The sequence below is a fragment of the Hemitrygon akajei genome, chromosome 24 (assembly GCF_048418815.1).
Source record: "Hemitrygon akajei chromosome 24, sHemAka1.3, whole genome shotgun sequence".
Lineage (NCBI taxonomy): Eukaryota > Metazoa > Chordata > Chondrichthyes > Myliobatiformes > Dasyatidae > Hemitrygon > Hemitrygon akajei.
This window is the reverse complement of record NC_133147.1, coordinates 12,009,594-12,032,896: the sequence shown is the minus strand read 5'-3', so window position 1 is coordinate 12,032,896 and position 23,303 is coordinate 12,009,594.

Below are 23,303 nucleotides of genomic sequence, written 5' to 3'. Positions count from 1 at the left end.
AGGAGATGCCAGCAGAAATAATGGAAGCAGGCTCCAGCTCAACATTTAAGAAGTTTGGATAGGCACATGCAAGAGGGGGGGGGGTGTGGGGTATGAAGGGATATGGTCCAGGTCAATGGGACTAGGAAGAACAGTAGTTTGGCATTGACTAGATGGGCCAAAAGTCCTGCTTCTGTGCTGTAGTGATCGATGAATGTATGACACTTGGAACACTTATTTTAACATAACGCCATCTGGTCACCTCTGCTCCTAATGCCTCTACCCATGCCTTAAGCCTTGACTGATGCTCTTCCAGGGGACGATGTTTCGGGCCAAGATCCTTCATCAAGACTGGAAAGAATGACGAGAAGTCAGAGTAAGAGGGTGGGGGGTGGGAGAAGTACAAGGTGGTAAGTAATGGGGGAGGGGTGGTAAAGAGCTGGGAAGTTGATTGGTGAAAGAGATAAAGGGATAGAGAAGGGGGAATCTGACAGGAGAGGGCAGAAGACCAAGGAAGAAAGGAAAGGGGAGGAGCACCAGAGGGAGGTGAGAGGGGAACAGGAATGGGGAATAGTGTAGGGGGGCAATTTCTGGAAGTTCGAGAAATCGATGTTCATGCCATTAGGTGGGAGGTGACCCAGACAGAATATAAGGCGCCGCTCCTTCAACCTGAGTGTGGCCTCATTGTGATGGTAGAGGAGGCCATGGACTGACATGTCAGATTGGGAATGGGAAGGAGAATTGAAATGTGCGGCTGCCGGGAGATACAGCTTTTACTGGCAGATGGAGTGTATGTGCTCGGCAAAGAGGTCTCCCAAACTACCCGATGATTTCTAGCATCTGCAGATTTTCTCGTGTTTGTTGCCCAAGTACATTTATATCTCCTTACATACATCAAATGCTAATCCCTCTTACCTTCTAATTTTGTTTTCAAGTCTTCCCACATCTTCAACCCTCCCTACCTTTGTAATCTCCTCCAGAGCCTCTACCCTTTTGCTGTAATAATGTGATAAATTTGCGGAGATACATAGGATGTTGCCAGGACTGCAGATGGGGTGAAACTGTCCAGGCTGGGGTTCTTTTCATTGGATCAAAGGAGATTGAGGTGATATCTAACACAAGTACACTCATTTAGGAGGAAAGACCCACTCCGCTTGCCAGAGATGTCAATAGCTATTATTATTCAGATACATTGTATGAAAGGGATATCCGGCCCTTCGAGCCATGCTGGCCAGCAAACCCCCAGTTTAATCCAAGCCTAATCATGGGACAATTTACAACGACCAATTAACCTACCAAACGGTATGTCTTTGGACTCTGGGAGGAAACCCACACAGTCACGGGGAGAATGTACAAACTCCTTACAAGAAGAGGCTGGAATTGAACCCAGGTCTCTGGTACAGTAAAGCATTGTGCTAACCCCTATGCTACCGTGACAGCCCAGTTTTCTATAGCCTCAAGTTAGTGTCACCTGTACTGCAGTGTCTTCAACTCTCCAGGTCCAAAGCTTTGGACTTCAACCCTCAAGCAACTCTCTCTCTCTTTCTACATTTTTAAATTCCTTAAACCCCCGATCTTTGTTCAAGCTTTAAACTGTTTGTCTTCATTTCAAGGCTTGGAACCAATTACTTCTTGTTTGCTCACTCTCCCCGTGAAGCACATTGAGATGTTTATGATCAATTACAGGCTATATGTAAATTAGAAAATGTTGTTGCTGTTGTTTACATATAGCAACTCCCAAAACTTGTCATCACAGCTATTATGGTTGTCTGTTGTATCCAACCATGACAAGAAACCAACGTGGGGGAGATTTTAAAGTGGAAAAGGCATTGAACTGGGGCAGTACCACGCTATCAGCCTTGGAAGTCCAGGCTCAGTGATGCAATGATCACAATTGGGGTCTTCCTTGGTTGCAATGGATGACAATGATTTCTTCTGTGCTTCATCATGCTCTTCATTCACCACAAGGTATTGCAGAACCATCTCCCTAGCTGTTGGATCTCACTGTAGATCTCATCTGCCAAGTCTGCTGAGCTGACTGTGCATGCTAGGACAGGCAAGTCCCTATCTCACTGGGGTATGAAGCCCACTGACTTCTCTTCATTTGGTTCAGCCCGCTTGTCGAAGCGATGTACTGGGCCGTGGTTGCAGTCACACATGTATAGCTGCTTTGAACTTCAGGTGATGGTTGAGTATCCAGTGGAGACCAAAGGAGAGTGAGTTGCCCGGAATGGACACAATAAGCCCCTTAACCAGAAATGCTTCCCCTCCCTTGACAACCCTTACACCCCATTCCTAACATAATCCCTTAAAAAAGGCATGAATTAGCAATCTCTACTAGTGATGCAAGAGAAGAACCCACAAGACAGTTCTTCTTTGAACAATGCCAGAAGTTGCTTCTTATCCACTGCAGGCCACCTTGAGATTAACATTTCCTTGGAAGGATGGCGTCATTAACAATTAAGCATATTTTCTGTGCTACTTTGACATTAAAAAAACTAAAATCTGTTTCCACAAACAGCTGGCCTCCCTGGTGTAAGTGTCATCCCAACCAGAAGGGTGACTCAATCTTTCCAGTCCAGTGTTCCAAGCCAATGGTCTTCTGCTCTTCCCTCATGATCATCATGATTATGAGTCAGGTCACATGACATAGGCGATCATGGTCACCATGATCATGATTGATCTGAGCAATTTTTTCTACAGGAGTGGTTTGCCATTGCCTTCTTCTGGGCAGTGTCTTTACAAGACGGGTGACACAAGTCATTATAAATACTTTTCAGAAATTGTCTGCCTGGCATCAGTGGTCACATAACCAGGACTTGTGATGTGCACCATCTGCTCATACAACCATCCACCACCTGCTCCCCTGGCTTTACATTACCCCAATTGGGGCAGGGGCTAAGGAGGTGCTACACTTTGCCCTAGAGTGACCTGCAAGGCTAGTGGAGAGAAAGAGCGCCTTACATCTCTTTTGGCAGGGGATTATCTCCACCCCACCACCCTTTCTCCAATTCTCACAAAATTCCATCCCTTCCTTCAGCTACTGTATCTCATCATCCCCAGCAGATCTTCCCCGTCATCTCACTTTCTGTGGCAAACGAGGGATGCTTGTAACTCTTAAGGAGTGAGTGAAGACTGGGTTAAACTTGGGCCAAGACCATCTTAATCCAAAACTCCAAGCTTGTGTTCTTTTAATGGAAAACTTGACAAGAGTTGAAAATCTTTTAGAAAATGAGCTCAGGACTTGGCAGGGTTTGTAAATCAGATAAAAACTGTTGTTTATCTTTCTGTTTGCTTTGGCTTTGTTGTCCTTTTACTAGTAACTTGTTTCTCCCACTTGATATCAGATTCTGTGCAGAGTCCAATTAATTGATCCTAGATTACGGGCCAATAGAAGTCAATCATCAACAACAAGACCTGCACTTGTGTGGCTCTTTTACTTAGCAATACATGCCCAAGGATTTTTTTTGCAAAACCAATTCCCGACCCCAAAATACAACCCAAAAACTCAATCCCAAATCCCAACTCAAAACCACAAACCTTAAACCCCAAATACAAACCCAAACCTTAAACCCCAACTCTAAAGTGAAAACCCAGTCCAACCACAACCTCAAGCCCAACCCTAAAGCCAAAACCCCGAAACACAACCCCAGCACAAACCCCAAACCATAACCTTGAACCCGAACTCCAAAACACAACTTGAGCAAAAACCCCAAACCCAACTTCCACCCACCCACTCCACCCTCCACTCCTCCAGCCCCAACCCTAAATCAAAACAGCAGATGCAACCCTGAACACCAAGCCCCAAAGTACAACCACAGCCCAACCCTCATACACAAACCCAATCCCAACTTCTTAAATCCCAACACCCCACCAACCCACGCCAGTCCCTACCATCCAACCCCCCCCCAACCCTACCCACCACAAGCCCACCCAACTCTACAACACTCTACCCAACACCTGCTCCCTCACTCCCCTCACCACCCCTTCCGTCTTGGATAGATACATGGAAAGGATAGGTTACAGGGATTATGGGTCAAGCAGGGCAAATGGGTCTAGAATAGGCGAGAAGTTAGTTACATTCAGCACGGTCCAGCTGGGCTGAAGGATCTCTTTCCACACTGAATAACTAGAATTCACTGAAGGAATCTGGAATTAATCATGGGAATAAAATTGAGATGTAACTGAAAGTGTGATTAAAAACCTGCTTCTGAATGAACAACCTATTAGACGAAGGGCCTGAAGCATTGTTAAGGATCCCTACCACCCGTCCCACAATCTCTCTGACCCACTGCAATCAGGAAGGACGTACAGAAACATCAGGACTAGGACTGCCCGTCAAGGTAACAGCTTCTTCCCTCAGGCTGTGAGACTAATGAATACTCTGCCACCTCCAAGGTCTGAGTACTCGGACAGTGAGCTATTTAATGTTTACTGTTTGCATGTCCTCCAAGAGGACCACAACCTTGACATTGGGCTTGGAGGCTTTCATGCCTCAATGACCCAGAGAGCTATGCTGGCTGGAGTCAGGGCTTTATGCTTTGGCTCTTGGTAGGGTCACCCATGCCAAACAGGTCAAAGGACAGAGGTCAGACTAAGAGTGATCTACTAGTCCTCCAGGTTCGGGGGTTTAGCTCAGAGCTAACAATCTCAGTGGTAACACAAAACTGTTAGGGAAACAGCAGTGAAGAATCCTTCTACATCTGAGTGCGACGGTATTCCTGAGTCTCCACCCGGGACTTGCATGATTGACAGTGATGAAAATTGGGGCCCTGACACGATGAAGGATTCCCGAACACCGCCAGATATGGAGGACATTCATTGCTGCCCTAGATGCAGTGGTGCAATGGGCAGCAGAGAGAGAGTTTACATTGTGGTGTACTACATGCTCTTTGAATTATATTTTATTAATTTACTTATGGTAATATTTTGCTTTATGCACTGTACGCAATATACAGTATGCTTGTATGGGTGTACCGTGGTCCAGAGGAATGTTGTTTTATTTGTTTGTATATATATATATATTTATATATACAGGCAGGTGACAATAAACTTGAACTTGTACTGGAGACAAATACAAAAAGAAAGAAAGAAGCAATAAATATTGAGAACATGAGATGAAGAATCCTTGAAAGTGAGTCCATAGGTTGTGGGAACATTTCAATGATGGGGCAAGTAAAGTTGAGTGAAAGTTATCCCCTTTGCTTCAGGAGCATGATGGTTGAGGGGCAATAACTGTTCCTGAACCTGGAGGTGTGGGTCTGAAGGCTCTTGTGCCTTCTTCCCTGATGGGAGCAGTCAGCAGAGAGCATGTTCTGGGTGGTGAGCGTCCCTCATGCTGCTTTCCTACAACAGAATTTCATATAGAAGTGCTTAATGGCTGGGAAGACTTTACCCATGATGGACTGGACCATATCTATTACTTTTTGTAGGAATTTTAGTAGGATTTTCCATTCAAAGGCATTGGTGTTTCAATAGCAGCCAGTCAATATACTCTCCATTACACATCCATAGAAGTTTGTCAAAGTTTTAGATGTCATGTCGACTCCCTGCAAATTCCTAAGGATGTACAGATTTCACTTCCTGTACGTGCTGGGCCCAGGACAGGGGTTGCCCAAAATCATGACACCAAAGAATGCTGATCTTGTCCACTTCTAATCCTCCAATGAGTGCCAATGAGTCATGGACATGCTACGTTGGCGGCAGAAGCATAACGACCCTGTGATCTGCCCCCAGCACATCCTCGAACTGCGTTGGTCATTGACGCAAGCGGCACACATCACGGTGTGTTTCGATGTACGTGTGGCAAATAATCTTACATCTTTTCACTGGGCTTGTGCAACCAAACGAAAATAGCCTCCAACGACAGGAATAGAAATGAAAACAAAGATTTTTATGGTGTGCAGATACGTATTGGACAGATAACCAAAAGCTATTTCTGGAGCTGTTTAAAGATAGCTCAGAATGTGCAACGCAAGCTGTTTTCCTGTTCAATCCTTGCCTATTGCAGGAGGCTGAAAGGTTTTCAAGGGGGTTAAGTATCATCGTTACATGCACTTGTATTGAGGTCATAGTTGTGTAGTTTATGAGCACCACACGGTCCATCAATCTGCCAAGTTTGGGGGTGGTTAGGGAGCGTTAGGTATGGCATCATTGATTTATCTTGCATGAGCAGTACGCTTTGCAGGTGCAAACTACAAAGACTTTACACAGCTGTGCAACAAGGCAACTGCCGTGCCTCTGTGGCCTGCGAATTGTGACCGAATTTCGAAGAGTTTGGTATCAAGATGTAAGCGGAGAAGGTGTAGAGTGCTTAGTTTCAGACCTACGTAAGCGAAGAATATATTTACTTTCCGCATACATCGAATGCACATTCTCACACAGCTGTTGAGCATTGCCTTCATTCAAAGCCTGGTCGCAAGCAATGCCTCCTGTTACAGACTCTGGCAGAATCACCTTTTAAGGTTTACTCAATCCGTTCATTACTTCGAGCGGGTTTTACTCAAACTGCAACGAAGAATGCAAATTTTGATCTAATAAATAACAATGAGAAAACCAGAAGCCATCTGTTTACTCTGCTATGTTAAACCATCAACAAGATCCTTATCCGCTCTGTCACGGGGTTGCATCGTGGTTTCAGATTGGCTGCAATTTTTAGTTTGCATCTGAGGGGCAGCACAACAGCATTTGCAGTTAGCACAACACTTTACAGTACCAGGCGTTCAATTCCCGCCACTGCCTGTAAGGAGTTTGTACGATCTCCCCCATGAGCATCTGGGTTTCCTCCGGGTGCTCCGGTTTCCTCCCACAGTCCAAAGACGTATTAGTTAGTAGGTTAATTGGCCTGTGATTAGGCTAGGGTTAAGATTAAGGTTTGCTGGATGGCATGACTCAAAGGACTGGAAGAGTTTATCCCACACTGTACCTCAATAAATAAATAGATATTGATATGAGTACTTTTTAAAAAATTGATGAACAGCAATTAAAAACAGTTTAGTATTGTTTGGGTTTTGTAAATGATCTCTTATAATATATTTGCATAATGGCCTTATACAACTCCCGGAATAAATCTCATTACTGCGTCTTTTCTGGTGAAGTAAGATGTCACTTTGATCCTCCATCCCACTTCCCACTCTGACCTCTCGGCCCCTTGACCTCTGACACTTCCAACTAACAGCAATGTAACCTAAAGAAACAGTGTCGCTTCATCTTCCAGCCTTCGCAACATAACACTAGTTCCACAGTTTCAGGCACAAAAATGCTGCGCACGCCCTCTTCTCATTACTACCATCAGGGAGGAGGTACAGGAGTCTGAAGTCCCCTCTTCTCATTACTACCATCAGGGAGGAGGTACAGGAGTCTGAAGACCCCTCTTCTCGTTACTACCATCAGGGAGGAGGTACAGGAGCCTGAAGACCCCTCTTCTCATTACTACCATCAGGGAGGGGGTACAGGAGCCTGAAGTCCCCTCTTCTCATTACTACCATCAGGGAGGGGGTACAGGAGCCTGAAGACCCCTCTTCTCATTACTACCATCAGGGAGGAGGTACAGGACCCTGAAGACCCCTCTTCTCATTACTACCATCAGGGAGGAGGTACAGGAGCCTGAAGACCCCTCTTCTCATTACTACCATCAGGGAGGAGGTACAGGAGTCTGAGGTCACACACGCTGCATTTTAGGGACAGCTTTTCCCCACTACCATCTGATTTCTGAATAGACATTGAATCCATGAACACCACCTCACCATTTCTTTCTTTTTCTACTCTCTTCTTGTATCACTTTTTAATTTAAGTTTTTGTATATAAAGTGGAAAAGTCTGAGGCACATGTATATAGCTAAGGTGCCCCAAGACTTTTGCACAATATTGTAGTAATTTTATGTATTGCACTCTACAGCTACCACACACAAAAAAACAAATTTCATGACAGATGTGAGTGATGATAAACCTGATTCTGATATGGGTCTCTATCATGGACTGAGAGTGGGAAAAGGGGAAGGGAGGGGGGAGGGAGCGGGAAGCACCAGAGAGACCTTCTGTAATGATCAATAAACCAATTGTTTGGAATCAAGTAACCTTTCCTGGTGCCTCAGGGCTGAATGTGTCTACACCTGTGGCCCCTCTCGACCCCAGCACTCCTTCTCTGCCACCCGTCACTCCCCACTCCCGCGGCACTCCGACCCCCGACAATTCCAAATGTCCTTTGCTCCAGCCAGATTTACAAATCTGATCTCTGCTTCACATTGACAAATACAATACTGCGGAGAAGTCTTAGGCACCCTAGCTATATATCTGGGTGTCTAAGACTATATATATCTGTGCATCTGATTGTAATTGATGGATTTTATTGTTATTGTACTGCTGCTGCATAACAATGAATTTCACAACATAAGCCAGTGATATTAAACCTGATTCTGATTCTAAACTCAGCAGGCCAGGCACCATTGATTGAAGAATAAACAGCCATAGCTTCAGGACAACACCCTTCAACAGGGCTGGAAAGGAAGGGGGAAGACGCCAGAATAAGAAGTTTGGGGAAGTGAAAAGAAGACAAGGCTAGAGGATGATAGGTGACGACAGATTGTGGGGAAGGGGTATGACCATGGCCCACTCTCCTCTCTCATCAGATTTCTTCTGCAGCCCCTTACCTTTTCCACCGATCGTCTCCTAGCTTCCCCCACCCCCCAACTTCCCCCTCACCTGGCCTCACCTCTCACCTTCTAGCTTGTATGCCCCTCTCCCCACCTTCTTATTCCAGCTTTTCCACTCCCCCCCCCCATTTCCAATACTGATGAAGGGTCTCGGCCGAAATGTCAACTGTTTATTTCACCTCCATAGATGCTGCCTGTGCCACTGATTTTCTCCAGCATTTTGCATGTGTTACTCTGGATTTCCAGCTTCAGGCATGGTTTTGCCTTTCCACTTACACTGCCTCTGGACCTGGGTTTTCCAACCTGAGGTCCACAGACCCCTTGGTTAATGTTAGGGGTACATGACATAAAAAAAAAATTTGGCAGCCCCTGCTCTGGACCTTCACCCCTTCCAGGTTCAGGAGCAGTTATTACCCCTAACCATCAGGCTCTTGAACCAAAGGGGATAGTTTCACCAATCCCAATACTAAACTGATCCCTCAACCATTGGGCTCACTTTCAAAGACTCCTCATCTCACGTTCTTGATATTTATTGCTTATTTTTTAACATTATGATTATCTTTGAAACATAATACAGTGAATGCCTGCAAGTAAATGAATCTCAGGGTTGTATACGGTGACAAATAAAGTTCAAAGTTCGAAGAAAATTTTCTTAGCAAAGTACATATATGTTATCACAGACAACCCTGAGATTCATTTTCATGTGGGCATACTTAATAAATTTGTGGAGTAATAACCATACTTCCTATGACTCAATGGAGGCCAGCGTTCTGTTCTATGCTGTGGATTGCTGGGGCAGCGGGGGGATAGCAGCTGATGCCAGGAAGATCAAGAAGCTCTTCAGGAAGGCTGGTTCTTTTCTGAGGGTGGAAAAGGATTTCCTTGTGTCTGAGAGGAGAATGCTGCAGAAGCTATGGAGCTTTATGGACAAACCCTCTCACCCCCTCCATGACATCCTGGACAAACTGAGGAGCACCTTTAGAACAGACTGATTCCACCGAGGTGCACCACTGAACGCGACAGGAGATCCTTTCTCCCTGTGGCTATGAGACTCTACAACTCCTCCTCCTGAAGTGTGTAAGTACATAGTTTCATTGTACATCTGTATTTTGCACTATTACTTTTTAGCACACATTTTGTGTTTATTTTTGTACCTCAATGCTTACACTTTGTATTTTAAAGTCTATACTTCTGACTGAGCAACCTTGCAACAATAATTTCCTTCGGGATAAACAAAGTTTTATCTTCTGTTATCTTATAACAGAATCAATGAACAGCTACCCAGCTTGGGAATTCAACCAGAGTGCAGAAGAGAACAAGCTGTGCAAATACAAAAAGAAGAAACAATAATAAATAAATAAGCAATTAATATTGAGAACATGACATGAAGAGTCCTTAAAAGTGAGTCTATAGTTTGTGGGAACATTTCAATGATGAAGTTGAGTGAAAGTTGCCCTCTTTGCTTCAGGAGACTGATGAATGAGGGGTAGTAACTGTTCCTGAACCTGGTGGTGTGGGTCCTGAGACTCCTATACCATCTTCCTGAAGGCATCATTGAGCAGAGAGCATATTCTGGGTGGTGGGGGTCCCTGATGATGGATGCTGCTTTCCTACAATAGAATTTCATGTAGATGTGTTCAATGGTGGAGAGGGTTTTTATCCATGATGGACTGGACCATATCCAATACTTTTTGTAGGATTTTCTGTTTCCCTACTCGCCTGTCCATTTACTCTCCACTACTGATCTGTAGAAGTTTGTCAAAGTTTTAGATGTCGTGCCGAATCTCTGCAAACTCCAAAAGAAGTAGAAGTGCTGCCGTGCTTTCTTTGTAAAACGAGCAAACTTCTGCAGATATACCGTTGAAAGTATCCTGGTCTGGTGCGGCAATTTTGATGCACGGGAATGTGCGGAGCTGCAGAGAGTCATGGACTCGACCCAATACATCACTGGCACATCCCTCCCCACCATCGGTGGTATCTATAGGAGATGCTGCCTCAAGGAGGCCATGTCCGTCATCAAAGATCCCCTCTATCTGTGCCATGACATCTTCTTGCTAGTACCATGGGGCAGGAGGTACAGAAGCCTGAAGTCCCTCACCACCAGTTTGAGGAACAACTGCTTCCCTTCAACCTATTAGTTAACCCCCCCCAACTGCAACGACCCTAATCATTACCTCAGTAAGACAACACCATGACCACCTTGATCATTTTGTACCAAAATGGACATGTATTTTGTGGGTCTGCTTGTCCTTTCTTGTTAAAATTTGTCTATAATTTATGGTTAATTTGTTTACCTTGCAGACGCTGCTCATACGTTGCTATATGCCTGCGATGCCGCTGCAAATAATCCTTCAGTACACTTTTGCACACATGTGCAAAGTTCAAGAACTGAAAAATAAGACAAGCTTGCAAATGAAAAATAATCCAGAGGTGTCAAGATTCCTTGGAAAGTGAGTCTGTAGGTTGAAGAATGAGTTCTGAGTAGTGGTGAGTGAAGTTATCCACGCCCGTTCAGGAGGCTGATGGTTGTTCCTGAACCTGGTGATGTGAGACCTAAGGCTCCTGTACTTCCTGCCCCATTGTAGTAGCAAGAAGAGGGCATGGCCTAGATGGTGGGGGTCTTTGATGGTAGCATGCGTATGCATTCAAAGGTTTTGCCTGTGATGGACTGGGCTGTATCCACCACTTTCTGTAGACTTTGCCATTCCTGGGCATTGGTGTTTCCATACCAGGCAGTGATGCAGCCAGTTCAGACACTCTCAAATTTTAAAGCACTTTTATTATCAAAGTATGTTTACATTATACAGCCTTGAGATTTATCTCCTTACAGGCAGCCATGAAACAAGAAACTTAAAACAACCCATAAAAAAAGAATGAATTCTGACAAACATCCAATTGCAGAGAGCAAAAAAGAGCAAATTGTGCAAACAATAAAAGTAAGGAAATAGCATTTAGAATGAAAGTGAGTTCTCAGATACAAGGCCTAGAGCAGGCCCACAGCCTTAGCCTCACTTTAGTATGTAGGGGAATAAACATCTCAGAGCCCACAGACATGGAGCCTGGAGCAGCCTTAGCAGGCCCAAAGCCTTAGCCTCAGTGCAGTGAAGAGATGAGTAAATGTTGCAGAGTGGCAAATGGAATCAGTCCAACCCTCGCCTCTGGTTCTGACACCCTGCCTTATCAAACCATCTGGCCCAGTGTTTAAATTATCTAAACATTGGGTCATTCCTCACTCTCGGACCCGGGCTCTGCTGGATTTGATACTCTCTGGGCCTGGACCCTGCCGCCATGTTTCAGCCCGTACTTGATCTTTCCAAATCAACCCCGCACTTAGATCAGTCAAAGTTCGCTCTCGGTTTAGGTGAACGGGACTCGAATCTGCCTCCCCTCTACTCCAACTTTTCACCAGTCCTCTCTCCCTGATTTGGAAACATAGAAAACCTACAGCACAATACAGGCCCTTTGGTCCCTAATGCTGTGCCGAACATGTACTTACTTTAGAAATTACCTAGGGTTACCCATAGCCCTCTATTTTTTTAAGCTCCGTGTATCTATCCAGAAGTCTCTTAAAAGACCCTATCGTATCCACCTCCACCACCGTTGCTGGCAGCCCATTCACGCACTTACCACTCTCTGCGTAAAAGACTTACCCCGACATCTCCTCTGTACCTACTTCTAAGCACCTTAAAACTATGCCCTCTTGTGCTAGCCTGGGAAAAAGCCTCTGACTATCCACACGATCAATGCCTCTCATCATCTTATACATCTCTATCAGGTCACCACTCATCCTCTTTCGCTCCAAGGAGAAAAGGCTGAGTTCACTCAACCTATTTTCAAAAGGTATGCTCCGGAATCCAGGCAACATCCTTGTTGATTTTTTTCTCGAATATGCCTCGGTGTCGCCCTGACCTTGCCTCACATCCGCATGCTTCGCCCCTTGACTCAGCCTCGCCTCTTCATTGTTTTCTGTGATCGCTTGCCATAATCCATTACAGAAAAAGTGTTATTAGTAACGATTTTATGACATTTCTAGTTTTGTGAACCACCAGTAAGCTGTCGCTTGCCCTCCGCCGTGCCATCTTAAGCTGAAAGCTTATTTGTGCTTTTGACAAGAAATTGGACATTGAATTGACTTTAGATCATGTTCTGAAAGGATTTGAACTGGTGATCCAGGGGCAGGCAATGTCATGCAATTAGCAAAGATTGACTAATCCTGCACACTTCAGGAAAGATCCTTAGCCCATTTCTGGTAGGTGTGGTTCTTTATTGAATAAGCAATTAGAGACCAACAGAACATTCAAATGAATGTTTTAACTCTGAGTTCCCAGTAAGTTGAAAGTCAAATAAGTGATTTAAATGTTGTGGCTAGAGATCTCTTTAAATAGAATTGATTTGAGCTGCTATTTCCAAAGGGACAGGACTGCTGCATGAACAGTCTTCTCACTAATGACGGAAAGTGTGAATTTTCTGTAAGTCTCTGCAATATAGAACTCGATAATGCTCAAAATACCTTCAAATTCTCTGTCACAAATCCAATTCGCTTTTTAGTCCGGATAAAAAGAAAAATCAATACAACTTCAGTGCAGTCGCATCAGCACTGAATCCCAACGAGAATGAAATATTAACTATAAAAAGCAGATTTCAAAAGAACACAGTATCGAGGTTACACTTAATAATGAACAGTGCTCACCCAGTTGCGTTTTAAATCGTGAATGTAAGCTGCTTTAATGATGTTGTAATAGCTCCTGATATTATTCTTAGACGCCACACAGGAGTGGGTTGTTGTTGATCCTTTCTGTGCCTTGTGGCGCATTGGACAACAACCTTGCCACTTCTTTTCCTTTAGTCTGTTTTTAATGAGGCCGCGTTGCTAGCTTGACGCTCAACCCAGCACGGACGGCAAGTATGCAAAGGTACCGCCAGGATTCGAACCCGGGACCGCTCGCCTCAAAGTCCAGTGTGGATGTAACTATGCTACCGATTGGTTACTGGAGTGGGATATTGATTTACAGCATAATTCACTGAAATATGATTGCACTAATTCCATTTTTCACAACATTATCTGAAAGCTTTGATGTCACCGGGATTAAATAATGAATGATGTTCCTAACAGTTTGGCCGCTGTTTCATGATTGCTGTTGCAACAAGTTGTTCAAAGGAGAAAGCAGGAGCGGAATTTGTCATTGGAGATGTGGAAGATGTCGTCTACCTGTAATTTACCCAATTCTAGAACAGATGTGGAAGCCTTCTTTCACCTGCCCAATGCTGAAATGGATATGGGAGCTGCCTTTTTCCACATGCCCAGTTCTTCCGGTTCAAGTTGGCGTTGGTGAAGCCCAGCAAACAAAATAAAGAATACAATTAAATACTTTATTGATAACACTCTTTCTTGTAAAATTTATGGTAAATGGTCACTGTAGACAATGGAGAGGCTGATTCGAGGGTTGAAGTATGTGTGTGTGCGAGGTGAAGTTGAGGTGAGGTCGAGGCATGTTTGAGGCAGAGTCGGGCGAAGGAGAAGTAGGTTCAAGGCCCGTCCACTTGAACTGAGAGCGAGGTTTGTTCAGTCTAAGCAATTGATTGATCTGGAAAGGTCAGGTATGGGGCGAAACATGGCGGCAGGATCAAAGCCCAGGGCATATCGATGCAACATCTCAAGGCTGTATAATGTACACATACTTTGATAATAAAGGCACTTTGAACTTCTGAAACAACCTAGAATGGACGTTGGAGCTGGCTTTCCCCATGTGTCCGGTTCTAGAATAAACAGGGGCAGCATCCTTCTTTTACCCACCCAGCTCCAGAGCAGACATGGTCACTATTCATCTCCTGCTCAGTTCTGGAATGGATGTGCACACGTCCTTCTTCTATCTGTCTAGTTCTAGAACAGACATGGGAGCTGCCTTCATCTACTGCCCAGATCAGGATTGGGAGCTGCCTTCTTCTACGTGTCCAGTACTGGAATGGATGTAGGAGCTGTCACCTGTCTGCTCAGCGTGGGACAGATGTAGCAGCTGTCCTTTTTCACCTGTCCTGGTAAACGTGCATCGTCTTAAGAACTTCCATCTGTTGTCCTTGCAGTCGTTTGCTGATAAGTTCTCACACAACTTTGCACTGGCCTACATTTTTCCTTTTGGGGTGAGATATACCAGATATGGGTCCTAATGCCCTTCCCTTGGACAACATCAGTGGTGTGGAGAGCGGAGACTTGCAGCTTGGGCAACTGCCGGTCTTCCATAAAAAAAACCCTGCCCAGGCTTGCGCCCTGGAGACTTTCCAAGGCGCAAATCCATGGTCTATTGGGACTAATGGAGGCCTACACACACCAGGAATGTAAGGGTCAAAACAAGAATGTTACCTTACAGTTAAGTAAATATATGATGTTGGCATAAAACTTCGATTGGAGCACACGCTTTTGCCAAACAGTTCTAGATCTTGCCAAACTGAGATTTAATATGCATATTCATTTGATCATAAACCAGCACTCAAGAGAAAAGGTGATAGTTCCAAATAGGTTTTCAGGGATCTCAGCCTGAAAAATCAATTCTTCATTCCTGTCCATAGATGCTGCCTGACCTGCTGAGTTCCTCCAGCATTTTGAGTGCATTGCTCAAGATTTCCATCATCTACAGGATCTCTTGTGTTTATAAGTGTACAGGTAAGCTATCTTCCTTTGGCAGGACAGGCTGAAACAGTGTCATTCCATATCCCTGGATCCCAACACAGTTCAAAGTTCCACCTATGTTAATAGCGTGGTGTTCTGATAAAGGGTCTCAGTCAACCTGATGGCATGAGCATTCTGGTAATTTTTTCCCTCACCCTTCCCTCTTCTCACCTTTCACCTCAGGCAGTTGAAGAAGTTTGGTGTGGGCCCCCAAATTCTAAGAAGTTTCTATAGGGACACAAATGAGAGCATCCTGACTGGCTGCATCACTGCCTGGTATGGGAACTGTACCTCCCTCAATCGCAGGATTCTGCAGAGAGTGGTGCGGACAGACTAGTGCATCTGTAGATGTGAACTTCCCACTGTTCAGGACACTTACAGAGACAGGTGTGTAAAAAGGGCCCGAAGCATCATTGGGGACCCAGGTCACCCCAACCACAATCTGTTCCAGCTGCTATCATCTGGGAAATGGTACCGCAGCATAAAGGCCAGGACCAACAGGCTCCGGGACAAGCTTCAACCAGCAGGCCATCAGACTGATAAGTTCATGCTGACACAACTATGTTTCTATGTTATATTGACTGTCCTGTTGTACATACTATTTATTATAAATTACTATAAATCACACATTGCACATTTAGATGGAGATGTAATGTAAAGATTTTTACTCCTCATGTATATGAAGGATGTGAGTAATAAAGTCAATTCAATTCAATTCAGTTTTTCTATTCCCCACTCTGACTTTTTCTCCTCACCTGCCTATCACCTCCTCATGCTATCCTTTCTTCTTTCTTTTCTCCCATTGTCCTCTCTCCTCTCCTTCCTTCTTCATGTCAGTAGTTGTGATACGCCCAGTCAGAACCCTCTCCACCACATCTATATTTTGTAGGAGTTTTTGGTGACACATAGGATCTCCTCAAACTCTTAATGAAGTAGAGCTTCCTATATTATATAGCACCATTTCTCAGGTCTTCACCCCATGGGTAATGGCATCTCCTTCTCATCCACGTCCCTCTTTAGATGCAGTGAAGGGTTTCTGCCTCCATCGCATTTATTGGCTAAAGTATAGTGTTCCTCAGGGAAGTCTCACTGAGACTGTGTGATAAAACAGGAATCAAGCTACAGCTGTGGTCACTTCAGGTTCTACTGCAGTTGTACAAGGCCTTGGTGAGACCGCACCTAGAATATTGTGTGCAGTTTTGGTCCCCTAATCTGAGGAAAGACATTCTTGCCATAGAGGGAGTACAGAGAAGGTTCACCAGATTGATTCCTGGGATGGCAGGACTTTCATATGAAGAAAGACTGGATCGACTAGGCTTATACTCACTGGAATTTAGAAGATTGAGGGGGGATCTTATTGAAACGTATAAAATTCTAAAGGGATTGGACAGGCTAGATGCAGGAAGATTGCTTCCGATGTTGGGGAAGTCCAGAATGAGGGGTCACAGTTTAAGGATAAAGGGGAAGCCTTTTAGGACAGAGATGAGGAAAAACTTCTTCACACAGAGAATGGTGAATCTGTGGAATTCTCTGCCACAGGAAACAGTTGAGGCCGGTTCATTGGCTATATTTAAGAGGAAGTTAGATATGGCCCTTGTGGCTAAAGGGATCAGGGGGTATGGAGAGAAAGCAGGTACAGGGTTCTGAGTTGGATGATCAGCCATGATCATACTGAATGGTGGTGCAGGCTTGAAGGGCCGAATGGCCTACTCCTGCACCTATTTTCTATGTTCCTATGTTTCTATGCAGTGAGAATGTGATAAAATTGCAGAGGTGCATTGGAAATTTGAAGATGTTGCCAGGAATTTTTTATTTCTATTTTTGCACTACTTATGTAATTTAACTATTTTATATATATATATCCTTATTGTAATTCAGATTCATAGCTATGAGGCGAACCTGTCCAGGCTGGGGTTCTTTTCATTGGATCAAGGGAGACTGAGGTGATATCAAACAGAAGTGCACGCATTTAGGAGGAAAGGCCCACTTCCCTTGCCAGAGATGTCCATAGCTATTATTATCAGAAAAAAAGCCTATCCAGTCCTTTGAGCCATGCCGCCCAGCAATTGCCCAGTTTAATCCGAGCTTAACCGTGGGACAATTTACCAATTAACCTACTAAACGGTAAGTCTTTCGACAGTAGGAGGAAACCCACACAAACATACACACGCCTTACGGGCAGCGGCTGGAGTTGAACCCGGGTTGCCAGTGCAGTAAAGCGTTGTGCTGACCACTGTGCTACTGTGCCACCCCAGTTTTCCGTAGCCTCAAGTTGATTTTTTCTCCACTACAGACCGTGTCTTCAACTCTTCAGGTCTTTAGCTTCAGATTTCAGCACCCAAGCACTTCTTTCTCCTTTTCTACATTTTAAAATTGCTTAAACCCTGATCTTTATTCAAGCTTTTGTGCTATTTGCCTTCTTGTCAAGACTTAGAGTACTAGAGGGGCATAGATTTGAGTTAATGGGTAAAGAGTTTGGAGGGAAGTTGAAGAATTATTTTCCACTCAGAGACTGGCATAATGGGTTTTGGAGCAGATCATACTCGAGGAGCGATGCCTCAAAAAAGATGGTGTCCATCATTAAGTCCCATCATGCCTTATTCTCATTGCTACCATCAGGAAGGAGGTACTGGAGCCTGAATTGAACTGACCTTATTTCTTACGCCCTTCACATACATGAGGAGTAAAGATCTTTATGTCTCTGTCTAAATGTGCAATGAGCAATTTGTAGTAATTTGTAATAAACAGTACGTGCAACAGTGCAGTCAATACAGCATAGAAATACAATCGTATCAGTCTGATGGCCTGGTGGAAGAAGCTGTTCCAGAGCCTGTTGGTTTTAAGGCTGCGGTACTGTTTCCCAGATGGTAGCAGCTGGAACCGTTTGTGGTTGGGGTGACCCAATGATCCTTCGGGCCCTTTTTACGCACCTGTCTCTGCAAATGTCCTGGATAGTGGGCAGCTCATATCTACAGATGCGCTGGGCTGCCCGCACCACTCTCTGCAGAATGAAGACACACACTCAACGATTCAGGAACAGCATCTTCTCCTCTGCCATCTGCTTTCTGAATGGGCATTAAACCCGTGAACACTACCTCACTATTTTTTTAAGTTCTATTTTGCACTACTTATTTAGTTTAACTATTTTGTATATACTTATTGTAATTCAGTTTCTTTTCTCTATTATTATGTATTGCATTGTACTGCTACCGCAAAGGCAACAGCATTGCCGGTGCAATTAAAGCCAATTTTGATTCTGATCTGTTCTGAAACATTTCTCAACTGCAAGTTACATAGATGAAGCCTTCAAGACCCGAACGCTACAGGACAATGGAACGAGAGTTGGGAAATGGGATTAACCTAAGCAGCAACAGACACAAGATGCTGGAAGAACTCATCAGGCCAGGCAGCATCTATGGAGAAGAGTAAACAATTGATGTTTCCGGCTGAGACCCTTCTTCAGGACTGGAAAGGAAGAGGAGAAGTCAGAGTAAGAAGGTGGGGGGGGGGAGGAAGAAGTACAAGTTGGCAGGTGATAGGTGGAACCAGGAGAGGGGGAGGTTTGGAAGTAAAGAGCTGGAAAGTTGATTGGTGAAAGAGATAAAGAGCTGGAGAAGGGGGAATCTGATAGGAGAGGACGGGAGACCATGGAAGAAAGGGAAGTGGAGCACCAGAGAGAGATGATGGGCAGGTAAGGAAATAAGGTGAGAGAGGGAAACAGAAATGGGGAATGGGAAACGGTGAAGGGGGGAGGATGTCAATTACCAGAGATTAGAGAAATCAATGTTCATGTGCCAGGTTGGAGGCTACCCAAAGGCAACCATAGCCTAAATAGCTCCAATTTTGTTCTGGTTTGGACATGATAGGCTTAATTGACTTTTGCAGAATATAAATATTCATGATATGATAAAATTTACCCTTTAACTTTGTGAGTACAGTTGCAAATAAGTCCTCTCAAACTTTGAACAGAAAGGTGAAGCTCTGTGCAGGTCCTTTAGCCCATGATGCCGTACTGACATTTTCACCCACTCCAAGATCAATCTAGCCCCCTCCCTCCCAACGAGCCCTCCGTTTTTTTTCCATCCATAAATCATCCAGTTGAGTAGGTTAGGACTTTATTCCCTGGAGTGTAGGAGAATGAGGGGGGATTTGACAGAGGTATACATAATTTGGAGGGGTATAGATAGGGTAAATGCAAGCAGTCCTCTTCCACTGAGATTGGGTGAGGCTAGAGCTAGAGGTCATGGGTTAAGGGTGAAAGGTGAAATACTTAAAGGGAAATACTCAGAGTGTGGTATAAGCGACCAGCTGAAGTAGCAGATGTGGGTTTGATTTCAACCTTTAAGAGAAATTTGGACAGGCACATAAATGGGAGGGGTATGGAGGGCTATGGTCCTGGAGCAGGTCAATGGTACAAGGCAGGTTAATAGTTTGGTAGGAACTAGATGGGCTGAAGGGCCCATTTCTGTACTGTGGAGTTCTATGATTCTGTAACTTTACCCATTGATCTTGTTCTATATCAATGTCATTGGCATAGTAGGCAGCCATCGATCCCAGGAGGTCACGGGTTTGTGCCTCTGGTGGACTGTGTCCTCTCCTGGGCAGGGAAGATTTGAAGAACCGGCTGTTGCCCACGCAGTGGGTTCCCCCTCTCCACGTCACTGATGTAGTCCAGGGGAAGGGCAAGTGCCGATACAGCTTGGCACCAGTGTCGTCGCAGAGGTTGCCAGAGTGAAGTTGTAAGCAACATCAAACTGCCTTAGGGACCCGGCTCCAGAATTCTTCCTCAGGGTTTCCTCCCGAAGCCTTTTCCATGGGTGGGTCTGGTCACAAGGCAGCAGAGGTTTAAAATCAGAGTTCTCCTTCTCCTAGGAGGGCTGTCGTCCATGGCTGATGAACCCCACCTGCCCGAATGCCATTAGCATGCTACTAAAGAATGCCATTTCTTCTCAATGACAGTAGTACGGTGCTGGGTATCTGCATATAAGCCTTTGGGATTAACAACATCAAACAAATAAGCAGCTCTTCCGTTGCTTTGAGACACAAAACAAAAGCAGGTGCTGTAGTGTGGCCACATTAACACAAGGATTAGTCAATAGTTTCAGCCCAGGAAGTAACTGCAGAGCACACGCTATCTAGCTTGAGACAAAGAAAATGCTTTTAATTATTTAATATATTTGACTGTAAAGTGACAACCTTGTGAGGAAGGCAGGTAGCTGGAATGGGACTCTACCACGAGGTGTGTGGTAGCTGGATTTGCATTTACCAGTGTTTCTTTGATCATGTGGTATATAATGTGTCAGCAGCTTCTAAAGATGTACTCTTCCAACATCTGCAACTTTCAGTCATAGGGTCAAAGAAAAATACAGCACAGAAACAGGCCCTTCAGCCCATCTAGTCCATGCCAAATCATTTAAAGTACCTACTGCCATCGACCTGCACCTGGACCATAGCCCTCATCCCCCTGCCATCCAGATACCTATCCAAACTTCTCCTAAACATTGAAATCAAGCTTACATTGGCAGCTCGTTCCACACTCTCATCACCCTCTGAGTGAAGAAGTTTCCCCTCATGTCCCCCTTAATCTTCTCACCTTTCACCCTTAACCCATGACATCCCACCCAACACACACAAAGTGCTGGTGGAACGCAGCAGGCCAGGCAACATCTATAGGGAGAAGCACTGTCGACGTTTCGGGCCGAGACCCTTCGTCAGGACTCAGTGGCAAAATTGCTTGCTTTTACCCTATCTATACCCCTCATAATTTTGTATTACGTGTACCACTATCAGGTCACCCCTCAATCTCCTATGTGCCAAGAAATGAAGTCAAGTCAAGTCAAGTCAAATTGCTTTTTATTGTCATTTCGACCATAAACTGTTGGTACAGTACACAGTAAAAACAAAACAACGTTCCTCGAGGACCCTGGTGCTACATGAAACAACACAAAACTACACCAGACAGCACAAGGCTACACTAGGCTACGTAAAACTACACTAGACTACAGACCTACACAAAAGTACATAAAGTGCACAAAACAGTGCAGGGCAGCACAACAATTAATTAATTAATAATAAACAAGACAATAGGCACAGTAGAGGACAAATTTCAATATAATGATAAATGATGTAGATGTCAGTCTAGACTCTGAGTACTGAGGAGTCTGATGGCTTGGGGGAAGAAACTGTTGCACAGTCTGGTCGTGAGAGCCCGAATGCTTCAGTGCCTTTTGCCAGGTGGCAGGAGGGAGAAGAGTTTGTATGAGGGGTGCGTGGGGTCCTTCATAATGCTGTTAGCTTTGCAGGTGCAGCGTGTTGTGTAAATGTCCGTAATGGCGGGAAGAGAGACCCCGATGATCTTCTCAGCTGACCTCACTATCCGCTGCAGGGTCTTGCGATCCAAGATGGTGCAATTTCTGAACCAGGCAGTGATGCAGCTGCTCAGGATGCTCTTGATACATCGTCTGTAGAATGTGGTGAGGATGGGGAGTGGGAGACGAACTTTTCTCAGCCTTTGCAGAAAGTAGAGACGCTGCTGGGCTTTCTTGGCTATGGAGCTAGTGTTGAGGGACTAGGTGAGATTCTCCGCCAGGTGAACACCAAGAAATTTGGTGCTCTTAATGATCTCAACGGAGGAGCCGTCAATGTTCAGTGGGGAGTGGTCACTTCATGCTCTCCTGAAGTCAACAACCATCTCTTTTGTTTTGTTCACATTAAGAGACAGGTTGTTGGCTCTGCACCAGTCCGTTAGCCGCTGCACCTCCTCTCTGTAAGCTGACTCGTCGTTCTTGGTGATGAGACCCACCACGGTCATGTCATTGGTGAACTTCATGATGTGATTCGAGCTGTGTATTGCTACACAGTCGTGGGTCAGTAGAGTGAACAGAAGTGGACTGAGCACACAGCCCTGGGGGGCCCCGATGCTCAGTGTGATGGTGTTGGAGATGCTAACCTATTCAGTCTTTCTTTATAACTCAGGCCCTCTAAACCCAGCAACATCCTTGTAAATTTTCTCTGAACTCTTACGACCTTATTTACCTCTGTAGGTAGGTAACCAAAACTGCACACAATACTCCAAATTAAGCCTCACCAATGTCTTACACAACTTCAACATAACATCCTGTTTCCTGTACTCTACACCAGGTCAATGTGCCAAAAGTTACTTTATGACTCTATCTACCTGTGCCTCCACTTTCAATGAATTATGGGCTTGTATTCTTAGATCCCTTTGTTCTACCACGCTCTTCAGTGCCCGACCATTCGCTGTGCAGGACATACCCTTGCCGGTCTGAAAGAAATACAATGCCTCGCACTTGTCCACATTAAATTCCATCTGCCAATTTTCAGCCCACTTTTCCAGCTGCTCAAGATCCCACTGCAAGATCTGATAGCCTTCCTCACAGTCCACTAAACTCCTCAGCTTGGTGTCATCCACAAATTTGCTGATCCAGTCAATCACATTATCATCCAAATCGTTGATCTAGATCATTAGACCATAAGATACAGGAGCAAAATTAGGCCATTTGGCCCATCGCGTCTGCTTCACCATTTCATCATGGCAGATCCTGTTTTCCTCTCAGCCCCAATCTCCTGACTGCTCCCCATATTCCTTCATGCCCTGACCAGTCAAGAACCTATCAACCTCTATTTTAAATACACGTAAAGATTAGGTGTCCACAGCTGCCTGTGGCAAAGAATTCCACAGATTCACCACAGTCTGGCTAAAGAAATTCCTCCTCATCTCTGTTCTAAAAGGATACCCGTCTATTGTAAGGTTGTGTCCTCTTGTTTTAGATTCTCTCACCATAGGAAACATCCTCTCCACATCCACTCTATCAAGGCCTTTCACCATTCAATAGGTTTCAATGAGGTTACCCCTCATTCTTCTGAATTCCAGTGAGTACAGGCCCAGAGCCATCAAACACTCTTCTTAGGACAAGCCTTTCAAACCTGAAGTAATTTTCGTGAACCTCCTTTGAACCCTCTCCAATGTCAGCACATCCTTTCTTAGAT